Consider the following 11,117-nt stretch of genomic DNA (forward strand, 5'->3'; position numbering starts at 1 on the left):
AAGTAGGGAGGTGGCATGATGAGTTTTGCTTTACAAAGATTCTTTGGGTGGCAATGAAGGCCACAAGGAGACAGCAGAGCAGAGCACATGGTTACTCTCCGCTCTGAGCCAGAAAATGCCCGGGATGGCAGCCCCCAGCAGCAACGGAGAAGGAAATGCAGTCACAGACTGGAAGCTGTTAGAAGGATGTAATCAGTGGGCGCCTGGGCGGCTCAGTCGGTTGAGTGTCTGACTTCTGCTCAGGTCATGATATCACAGCTCATGGGTTTCAGCCCTGTGTCGAGTTCTGTGCTGACAGCTCAGAGCCTGGAACCTGTCTTTGGATTCTGTGTCTCCCTCTCTCTCTGCCCCTCCCCCTAATGCATTCTGTCTGTCTTTCTCTCAAAAGTAAATAAACATTAGAAAAACTTCAGGAAAAAAAATAAAGGCTCAGTGATACCCAACGTTTGGGAGGCAACAGACAGGATAGGGCTGTGGTCCGTGTGACCTCACTCGTGGGGCCCTAAGGGCGGCCAAGCCAGAGGGGGCCCTGCTCACCCAAGCTCAGGGACGCCTGCCCAGCCCAGTCACTTCAGCCCTTGAGCCACCGCTCGTGACAGGCCCCTCTGATGCTCGCATCCAGTCCACGAAGGGGGTGATGTATCTGCTCGTGAGGGCCGCGTGCTAGGATCTCGGCGCGGCCATCCTTGGAGGCATGCTGAGCCACGGCCACAGGAGCGTGACTGTTGGTCTAAATATAGACGGGCCTGTCACCTCCGAGAAAGAACAGACCAGGAGCCGTGGTTCCACTCACTCCGAGGAAGTTTCAAGGGGAGAAAATCACAAAACAAAGCAGGCCCTGTGTCTCACAGCTGTGGACTGAATGAGCAATCCCCACCACCTCCCCTGTCGCACTTCTGTCCTCCCCAGCTCATCTGGGCCCCAGCACCCTCGAGAGTGGCCCCGTCCTGAGACAGTCCTCACAGGCCTCAAGGGATACCTCCCAGGGGCTGAAGAGCAGGTGCAGCCGGCTGGGTGGCCCGGTGCCCTGCAGGGACCCCCCTGTCGCCCCTCCACCCCCTACGCCAGCCCTCCCTGCCCCCCCCTCCACCCCCCCCCGCTGCTGCCACCTGAATGAATGCACAATGCAGAAAGCTTGGGCTCTGGTGCCTGCCAACTTGGGTTTGAGTCCTGGCTTTGCCGTGTGTGCTGTGTGACCTGGGGCAAGTTGCCTAGCCTCTCTGTGCCTCAGTCTTGAAACTGGAAAAATAATGTGGTGATTAAATAAATGAAGTGAACAGTACTTGGCGCATGGTGAATGCCCAGCAATGTTTGCCATTATTCCCACCACCGCATTATTCCCCACCGTCCTGGCCCCCGGGGAAGCCTCACTAAGTCCTATGACAGAGTACCCAGGTCACAGGGGTTCTGTTGCCAAGTCAGGGGCAGTACCCTCCTTCTGTGACATGCCACTGACAGGGCCACAGAGCAGGACAGGTGGTGCCCAGTGTTTTCTGAAATTATTAGAACGTTCTTGATGGTTTATCCCTGCAGCCCTCCCTTCTCACACCGTCCTCCCAGGACTAATAATGGGAGTCGGAGCCGTGGGCGCCCGGGCCAGGAGACAAGTGAGTGACAGACACACACTGTCTCCCTCCCTTGGGGAGGGGCTTTGTCACAGGGTCAAGTGGGGCCAGCCTGGCTCCTGTTCCCTTAAGATGGGTTCTTCCCAGGAGAATCCCTCACTCCTCACCTAAATAGATTTCTGGAGCTGCTCTCCTCCCGAGGCTTCTGGAGGGAGGGCGGAGGTCCAGTCCTCTGGAAGAATAAAGGCCCAGTTGTACTGTTAAATTATGGGTAAGTGGGAAGCAAGCATAAGCTGTAAAAACATGCTAAATTCAGACTAAAAACATAGTTCCGGTATGGACTTTTCATTTATCTTGGACGATGAACTACCTGTCAGTAATCTTAACATTAGGACAGAGAGGAAAATGAAATTTTAAACATGGAACCCATTCACATTAACATCCAAAAACCCATCCAGAGCACAGGAATAAGTCTGATAAAAGAGCACCGGAATAAGTCCGATAAAAAAGGTACAAGACTGCTCAGAGGATCCAGAAACATTTCTAAGGAAAATAAAAGAAGACCTGTATAGATGGGGCAGCATCCCAAGTTCTTGGGCACAAAGGCTCAATCAATGTCGTAAAGATATTTGTTTTCCCCAAATTGATCTACGGATCATCTTCAATCCCAGCCAAAATCTTGGCAATATATGGTGGCAACTGACAAGATGACTCCATTTTTTCCAGGAAATGCCAAGGACCAAGAAGAGCCCGGAAAATCGTGAAAAAGAACACAGTCGAAAGACTCACATTTCCAGATGGCAAGACTTATCATAAAATTATAGCAATTAAGTCAGTGCGGTATCAGCACAAACTTTTTCAGCAAAAGCAGAGATAGGTGACGGACCAATAGGACAAAGGGGGATTAAAAACAGACCCACATGGGTGCCGTTCTCTAATTTATGGTAATGATGCCACACCGAGGGGCAGACACCACATACCACACGGTGCTGGGCCATCTGGATGTAAACACTGGAAAACAAAGGAGCCTTGAGGCCTACCTCATGCCAGTCACAAAACTAAACTCTAGGGGTACCTGGCTGGCTCAGAGGGAAAAGTGTGTGACTCCTGATCTCAGGGTGAGGAGTTCGAGCCCCACGTGGAGCAGAGGGATCACGTAAGTAAATAAACTTTAAAACGAAACTAAAGCCCAGGAGGAGTGTAGATGCATCCTGGAAAGGCTAGACACTGACACTTGAGAGGCCATCTCAGGAGAGCAGCTGTGTACCCTGGGTGACAGGGGATGACCTCTGAAGTAGGATACGCAAAGCAAAAACCACAAGGGGAACAATTGATGAATTGGATTTCATTAAGAACTTCTGCTTGTCAACACACCATTAAGAGACTGAAAGCAAACCACACAGCGGGAGAAGAAATCTACAGGACATGGGCCCAACAAAACACTTACATTCAGAATCCATAAAGAATTCCACAAATCAATAAGAAAGAGGAAATACAATGTTAAAAGGAGGGAGAAGCTAAAGACTTGCAAAGGTACTTCATAAAAGAGAATATCCCATCCCAATAGGTACCCCCCCCAAAAAAACTTGAAAAGGGGCTTAGCGAGATTAGTCATCAGAAAAATGAAAATTAAAATGACAGTAAGACACTGCTTAGGTCAGGCAATGTGGGGGCCTCCCAGGAAAAATCCACTGAGCTGTACACTGAAGGATTTATGTGCTCTTCTCTATTTATGACACTTGCCAAAATGTTTCCTAAAAAAGGGAGAGCCTTGAGAAATCTATTAACCAAATTTAATGTGTACCTGATTGGGTCTCGCTTCACACAAACCAACTGTTAGCAAAGTATTTGTGAGCTTACCCACTAACTGCGTATTTGATGATAACAAAGACTTTGTAAAGGGGACATGATGGTGTTGCAGCGAGGTCTTAGGGGGCTCAGTCATGATCTCAGGTTCGCGGGATCTGTGCTGACAGCACGGAACCTGCTTGAGATTCTCGGTCTCCTGCTCCCTTTGCACACCCTCCCCCCCCACTCTGCTGCACGTGCACACATCAGTATGAACTCGCTGTCTCTCACAAAATCAATAAACATTTAAAGAAAAAGAAAAGTTCTTATCGTTTAGAGCTACATAATATATATAGTATATATGTAGCATATAGTATAAATACATATGTTATAAGTAAAATAACATCTTGGCTATGCTTCAAAAATAACAGGACAAAGGAGGACAGTAAAACAAAAATAGATGAGTTGGTGGCCAGTATAACTGGACAGTAAGCACCAACAAATCGCTGCACAGGTGGCCCTTGAACATGTGGGGCAGGGGCACTGACCAACCCCCCGCCCTACAGCCGAAACTCCATGTGTAACTTTCGACTTTCTGAAAATTTAGCTGTTAATAGCCTACCATTGACTGGCAGCCTTACCAACAATGTCAATAATTAGTTAACACGTATTTTTATATGCCTTATATACTGTATTCTTACAATAAAGTAAGCTGGAGAAAAGAAAAGGTTAAGAAAATCATAAGGAAGAGGGAATGCATTCACAGGACTGTGCTTCATGTATTGAAGAAAATCCACATCTGAGTGGACTTGCATGGGTGAAACTCGTGTTGTTCAAGGGTCACCTGTACTGTTGCACTTTGGTGTTTAAAATCCTGTATAACAACACCTTTCGTTAAAGCGATTGCATGGCCAAGGTGCTATGCTTTGGGGCTCTCCATGACTCCTCCCTTCCACCCGACCCCGACATAATCAAGTACTATCATGCAGTAACAACGGAAGCCATGAACACTGAACCCCTGGGGTACGGAGACCTCAAGAAGTCCTCGTGGCTGTCCCCTCCTTATCAGGCGGGGTATCTGGGACGGGGCCTAAACATTTGCACACAGAGCAGTACAGGAAATGTCTACTCTCAGATAGAAAACACAAAATATTTATGAAAGAGCAACCATTGATCTATACGCTTTGGGGGATATGCCAACAGAAGGTCTCTGGGCAGCCTGGGTGTCCTCCTGGGAAGAGAAGATTTCTAACAGAGGCTCCCGGAGCTAACCCTTTCTGTCTTATGCCTGGTCACTAAGCCTGTGCTGTCCAGCCTCTCTTGGTGACAGGTCTGTTGCTTCCTTAGCCTGGCCGGGGCTGCTCCGGGAGTAAAGTCATCAACTACAAATTCTTGTTATAAAACAAGTCTGGCTCTTTCTTATTCCAGGGTCCTGGACTAGTACAGGCTTTCACAGTGTAGAAACAAACCCTTCAGGAGAAAGACTCAAGTAGTTACAAAAATAACCTGGCTGGGGCCTCCTGAACCAGCGTGTCCCCCAGGAAGCCCTCCGGGTCTAGTCCTTCCATCTGGGCCTCACTTGCCACTCAGTAGTGAAGGCCAGTGAACTGAGAAGCACATCTCCAAGTTGCACCTAGCTTAGTCTGCTCCCATTCTGGGCAAAAGTCCATGTGAGCTCTCAGAGAAGTGAGCTCTCCCTGCAGCGGCTCCTGGAGGAAGGACCATTTTTTTACTGCCCGCCCTTACAGGCTCCTTTATCTTCCAATCAGACTAATGAAACAGTGCGGGCTTCAAAGGTTAAGGGGCCAAAGTTTCATATACACAAAAAGGGCAAGGCTAAAAAATGAATGTATACAACTGTTCCACTTTTCTCTTGACCCCCAGAAACCTAAACAGCAGGTGCTTTTCAGACTAAGACCAGGCATCTCTGACTAGTGTAGGGGGTGAGCACACAGCTCTGAAGACTGTGCGCCTGGCTCTCCTGGACACCAGCCACGTGACCTCAAATTGCCAATGCTTCGGTCTATCATCTGCAAAGTTGATGAGATTGATGTAGTACAGTTTGTGTAGAGCGCTTAAAACAATGCCTGGTGTTGGTTCTTGGTGTTATCCTAGGACTACAGAAGCCATGGACAGAAAGAATGAGAAGGGAGGGTCCTCGGGAACGAAGAAAAAGAACAGTGTTGTTAAGGGGCACCGGCTCAGTCAGCCAAGTGTCTGACTTTGGCTCAGGTCATGATCTCACGGTTTATGGGTTTGAGCCCCACATCGGGCTGTGCTGACAGCTCAGAGTCTGGAGCCTGCTTCGGATTCTGTGTCTCCCTCTCTCTCTCTGCCCCTCCCCCGCTCATGCTCTGTCTCTCAAAAATAAATAAATGTTTAAAAATATAGAACAGTGCTGTTGAAACTCTATGGCTAAACTCTATGAACTCATCTATTTCTAGCTATTTTCATGTCATCAAACAATATTCATCAATAATTTGGAGAGAGAAAAAGATATTCCAAGATAAGAGGTACAGCAGGAAAGTGGACAGCCTTAGATCTGAGAAAGGTATACAGAAAGGCTGCTCTTCTGGTGATGATGCAAACCCTACTCACACTAAATAAGGAGCCTGCAAGCCCATGCACTCCCAGCCTTGACTCAGACACTGCCGCTCCATGCGCCCCAAAATGGAGCTAAGAGCTGCTTTTGCTCTCTTGTCATTAATGACTGGCATCCTTCAAACAACTTTTTAAATGTTTTTAATTTAATGTTTCATATCTGTCCATACATTTAATATTAGTTAGTAAAGGGAATAATTTCAAAATAACTAATCAAAGAGGTCCAGGGAACTAAAATATGAATTTTATTAATTAGGGGTGCTTGGGAGGCTCAGTCGGTTAAGCACCTGACGTAGTTTCGGCTCAGGTCATGATCTCACAGCTTTGTGAGTTCAAGTCCCCAGTAGGGCTCTGGGCTGGCTGGCTGTATGGAACCTGCTTGGGATTCTCTCTCCTCCTCTCTCTCTTGAACCCTCCCCCACTCATGCTGTTTCTGTCTCTCTCAAAAATACATAAACTTTAAAAAATGATAATAGAATCAAAGTCTAGCCATTAGACCATTACTTCTATATGACCTGTGTATACATTCTGAAAAAAACATTTTCTCATAATTAGAACTCATTTCTCGTTAATAATCATAATTGTGCTTCACCATGGACTATTCTTTAATGATTATAATGCCAGAGAAGTGAATAGCATGTGTGACACTGAGAATGAGGAACACTGCCCCAAGGGCCTGCTGTCTACCACGCAGACTCCAGGGTCCATTAATTATTCAGCTACTTTTCAAAGTTAATAAATAGGAGTGTCTTTTTGTCCTTTATTCCCCAGATGAATTTAACCAAATGAGAGAGATGGGTGTATATGTACAGAGCTGGCAGTCTGGGCACATGGGAGATGCAGGAGCCAAAGGGAGAGGTAAAGAATGTACAGATTTCATGTCAATTAAAGATGCACACCACTTGTTTATCCGGTATGCTTCCATTATGACTAAATTCTCACAAATATTTTGATGGTTTCTGAGGGTATTTTAAAATAAGTGAGTACCTTAAAAACATAAAATCCAAAAAAATAAAAAGAAAGCAAAATCCAAATGACACCTAAAAACATATACTCATACTTAGAAAATGCAAACACTGAAGGATCAGATGGAAATTTTTATCCTACCAGAAAAATAACGTATGCATACAGGTGTACTTGATTGCAAACATGCATGGGGGAGGGGCAGAGAGAGAGAGGGAGAGAGAATCTCAAGCAGACTCCACGCTCAGTGTGGAGCCTGACGCAGGGCTCGATCTCACGACCCTGGGATCATGACCTCAGCCGAAATCGAGTCAGACGCTCAACCGATAGAGCCCCCCAGGTGCCCTAAATGGAATCATATTACATAGTTTTGCTACACACATTCCTTACTGTCTCTGTCTCTCAGCGCATCCCAAGACTACTTCCAGATCAGCACACAGCGATGACCACATTCTCTTTGCTCTTGCACAGAGTGCTTCAGGGAATAGCCTTGCACACAGGGCTCGGCATTGTACGTGGCTTTTCAACGTGACCTGCTACCAAAGTTGGTAGCTCCAGGCAGCTCCAACCAGTCTATCCCACTTGTGTGGCTGGAAAAGAATAGTCTAGTTTCCTAGGTGGATTTCAGTGCTTCGGAAACTTTCCAAGGACGGCATGGTTTATACCCCATGGGTCTCAGGAACAGCATGGGAAAGGCCTGTGTCCAGCTGAGGGAGGTAAATGCTTCTGCCTGTTTACTTCTGAGTGTGAGGGTTCCTGTGGCAATGCAGGAACCTGTCTTTGCACATAAGTCCGCCCAGTGCACCACCCTCCCGCCACTTACAGGTGCATGATGCAGGCCTACGATGGGATGAGATGTTTGAAGGAGGGGGAAATAACAGAGGGCCAGAGATGGGTGCAAACAGCGGGGAGGACTGCCAGGTTAGCGGACCTAAACTCTCCCTCAGGAGGACCAACAGGAAACACAATCCGGAGCTGCCTGCCTCGGAGAGCATGGGAACACAGTCACATGGGAGAGTGACCACAGGGCCTACAGCTTTACGTCTTGACAATTAGTTGCCTCAAATCCTTTTTGAAAGGATGGCAGGCTTAAAATCTATTTTGAGGGGCGCTGTTGGTTAGGGGTCTGACTGCAGCTCGGGTCATGATCTCATGGTTCATGGGTTCGAGCCCTACATTGGGCTCTGTGCTGACAGCTCAGAGCCTAGAGTCTGCTTCACATTCTGAGTCTCCCTCTCTGTGCCACCCTCCCTCTGGCCCATGCTCTGTCTCCCTCAAAAATAAACATTAAAAAAATTTTTTAATCTATTCTGAAATCTGCTGACAGCATTTTTCCAATGGTAACATTTGTTACCTTATTTGACTCCCATTATCTATTTATTCAACAGGTAGGCTGAGGTCATTTTTGTACTTAAAAGACATAATGACTACAGGGCAGCAAAGTTATACAATTCACTCGAGGTCGATCAGCTGTGTTCTGACTCCAGGCACTGGGCTTTTGAGCCCCACGTTGGGTGCAGAGATTACTTAAAAATAATAAAAACTTAGTGGCTTAGTCAGTTAAGCATTCTACTTTGGCTCAGGTCATGATCACATCTTCATGGGTTCAAGCCCCACGTCGGGCTCCATGCTGACAGCTCAGAGCCTGGAGCCTGCTTCAGATTCTGTGTCTCCCTCTCTCTCTGCCCCTCACTCACTCACTCTCTCTCAAAAATAAGCATTTAAAAATTAAAATAGTTATTGATAGTTATTAAGTATGAATACTAAAAAGTAAAAACGTTTTGTGGAAATGAGGTTTCATATTTTATTATAAACACACATGCTACCTTAGCATTTTAAAAAAATTCAACAGCTCTTAATTTTTACAGTTAGACACTGCCTTGGAGGATACTAATAATTTGACATTTCAGTGTTTAATGCCTATTTCTTGAGTTGTCTTTTTTATAAGTCAGGTCTGTCCTAGATGAGAATTTTTTAAACTTTTTTGAGAACGTCCTACAGAAGGAATATATTTTACTTTGTAAAGCATAGCTACATGTCTGTCATTGAAACGAAATTTTCACAAAATCATTATCACCCTTCGTATGAGTGTTTCCTTTGGTTAGCATCTATGCTCTCATACTCTTGAGGAAAGAGGTCTAGAAAGGCTCTACAGACTTGAAGATGGGGGTCTTAGTAAATTAGAAAACATTAAAACAGCCTTCAAACTGAAGGCCTACACAGGTGCTACTCTAGGAGGCTAGAAGTCAGGAAAGGCTCAAAATGAGCTGAATCTCAAAGATGAACTGGAATCGGAGGGGGTAGAGACTCAAAAGATGACATGAGCCCAGCACGACTGGGGGACAGTGGCGAAGGGTTCATAAAGGGAGTGGTAAAGGGATAAAGTCAAAAAGAAAGCCTGAGGTCAGTCTGCAGAGAGCAAGACAGACTGTGGGTTTCATCCTGGAGATGACAATGGCCATTATTGAAGGTGCGTGTACAGCGTGCTATTCTAGGATTGTTCTGCACACGGACTGCAAACCCAGTTCTAAGACCACTCAGACCTCAGACACCATGTTCTCCAGCTACATTTTAGCCCAGAGAAAAATGCGTGTGCACATAGACTTTCATAAATTCAGAATTCTAATCAGAGCAGCCTGGATCACATATAAAATATAGAAAAGTGAGGATACACCCATTAAGTTTAGACAGCCACTGAGCCCAGTTTCTGTGTCTTTTCATCCTTTTTATTTTTGTTATGAAGCGTGAGCCTTATCTGCAGCAACCACTAAGCGACGACTCAGACACTTCCAAGAAAATGTCTGCGCACACTAGGTGTGTGAGCGATCACCCCCACATGTAAACAATCATTTCCTTAGGAAAGCTATCCACTTCACCCAGACGCTTGTCCTCAACACGGTTAGGAGCCTAACAAATTATTATGAACAACCCTTAATAATAATAAGGTCTCAAGTGAACATACAAACAGGGATCTCTGAAGGTGTTAACTATCCAGTAATTCAGGCTCTGCTGGCTACAGGGACGGTGCCCTACGATCCTTAGCTGGCTCTTGGGTCTGTCTCAGGAGAATAAAAACATCCAATGTGAGTCACCTTGTGATTACACCGCCACCCAAAAGCATATTTAAGAGATGAGAACTACAAAGCTAAGTCTTTGTAGGATCCTGCATGGGACTTCCTCTCCCATCTGAGGATCTAAGGATTAACAGAACCCAGGATTCTTTTACCAATTTTTCCTCGTCATCATTCTTTATCATTTTTTCCAAAGTGGAAAAAGACTGTCTCCCAAGGCCTCCCTGAAGTTACCTGGACTTGTTAATACGGTAAATTTCAGAGACAGAAAACGCCTTAGTTAAATCTAGGTTTTTTCCACAGGGAAACTCCTTCAGAGATAGATTTCTTTTTTTACATTTCTGAGAAAATGTCTGCACACACCAGGTGTGTGAGCGATCACCCCCGCACGTAAATAAAACTCGTTTAAGGTAGTGTAGACCATTCATTAACCAGTGGTCAAGGTTCAACCCAGTTTTTGTTGCTGCACAAATGCAGGAACACAAAACGCGAACGTCACCGTGACACGGAAGCCTCACGTTTCACCAAAAAATGTCATGCTTGGATCCCAAGCAGAGTCCAAATACTCCTGGGAAGGGATGCACTTTTGGAGAAGACGGCTGGAAGGGAGAGGGGCCGCCCCTGGGCAGGTGCCCGCGCACAACCCGCTCCCGGACAGCAGCCCACCTCCCCGGGGCGGGGGGAGCAGGGCTCTCATCCGCCCACCGCCCCAGACACCCGCGGCACGCACAAATTCCAGCTTCTCCACACTGACCCCAGGAGGTTGTTTACCCGGGGATACTGCCGGCGGAGCAGCCACGGCCGCCCACCCTGTGCCTCCTCGTCCAGATCCTGCTGCTCCCGTCGGAAGCCCGAGACCCCGACCCCGACCGGGGGCGTCGGGGCCAGGGTCTGGGTCGCGTCCGCGGTTCGCCCGCCCCGCTGCCCCGCGCACGTGCCGCCTGACAGGCCCCCCATAGGCTCCATACCTGCTACCGGAAGTGAGTGAGGAGGGCAGTATAGGCATTTCCTGTGACGCGAGCGCCTGGACTCCATTAGGCAGCAGCTGGGGGAAGAATCAACACACCAGGGAGCGGAGCGCAGCCACCGAGCGCCGAGGCGGCCGCTGCCTCCGCCACCGCCCGCCGCC

At 47.2% G+C, this 11,117-nt stretch overlaps 2 long non-coding RNA genes across 4 annotated transcripts in view; one reads left to right on the forward strand and one right to left on the reverse strand.

The window, feature by feature from the left end:
- LOC115288016 overlaps positions 1 to 11,109 on the reverse strand; it is a 35,488-nt gene extending 24,379 nt beyond the window's left edge. Inside the window, exons 1-4 of one of the 3 annotated variants that reach the window (XR_003906778.1) lie at positions 10,957 to 11,109; positions 1,733 to 1,797; positions 1,110 to 1,239; positions 538 to 730 (exon numbers count right to left, since the gene is read on the reverse strand). This is a non-coding gene — a long non-coding RNA (uncharacterized LOC115288016). Of the gene's footprint in view, positions 1 to 537; positions 731 to 1,109; positions 1,240 to 1,732; positions 1,798 to 10,742; positions 10,907 to 10,956 lie in introns of those variants that run through there. The other 2 variants (XR_003906777.1, XR_003906779.1) reach the window with 2 other exon arrangements.
- Positions 1,460 to 2,460, forward strand: LOC115288018. Its single transcript, XR_003906781.1, has 3 exons — positions 1,460 to 1,607; positions 1,741 to 1,836; positions 2,292 to 2,460. It is a non-coding gene; the product is annotated as an uncharacterized LOC115288018 (long non-coding RNA).
- Positions 11,110 to 11,117: the final 8 nt, after the last annotated feature.

The sequence above is a fragment of the Suricata suricatta genome, chromosome 3 (genome assembly GCF_006229205.1).
Source record: "Suricata suricatta isolate VVHF042 chromosome 3, meerkat_22Aug2017_6uvM2_HiC, whole genome shotgun sequence".
Taxonomy (NCBI): domain Eukaryota; kingdom Metazoa; phylum Chordata; class Mammalia; order Carnivora; family Herpestidae; genus Suricata; species Suricata suricatta.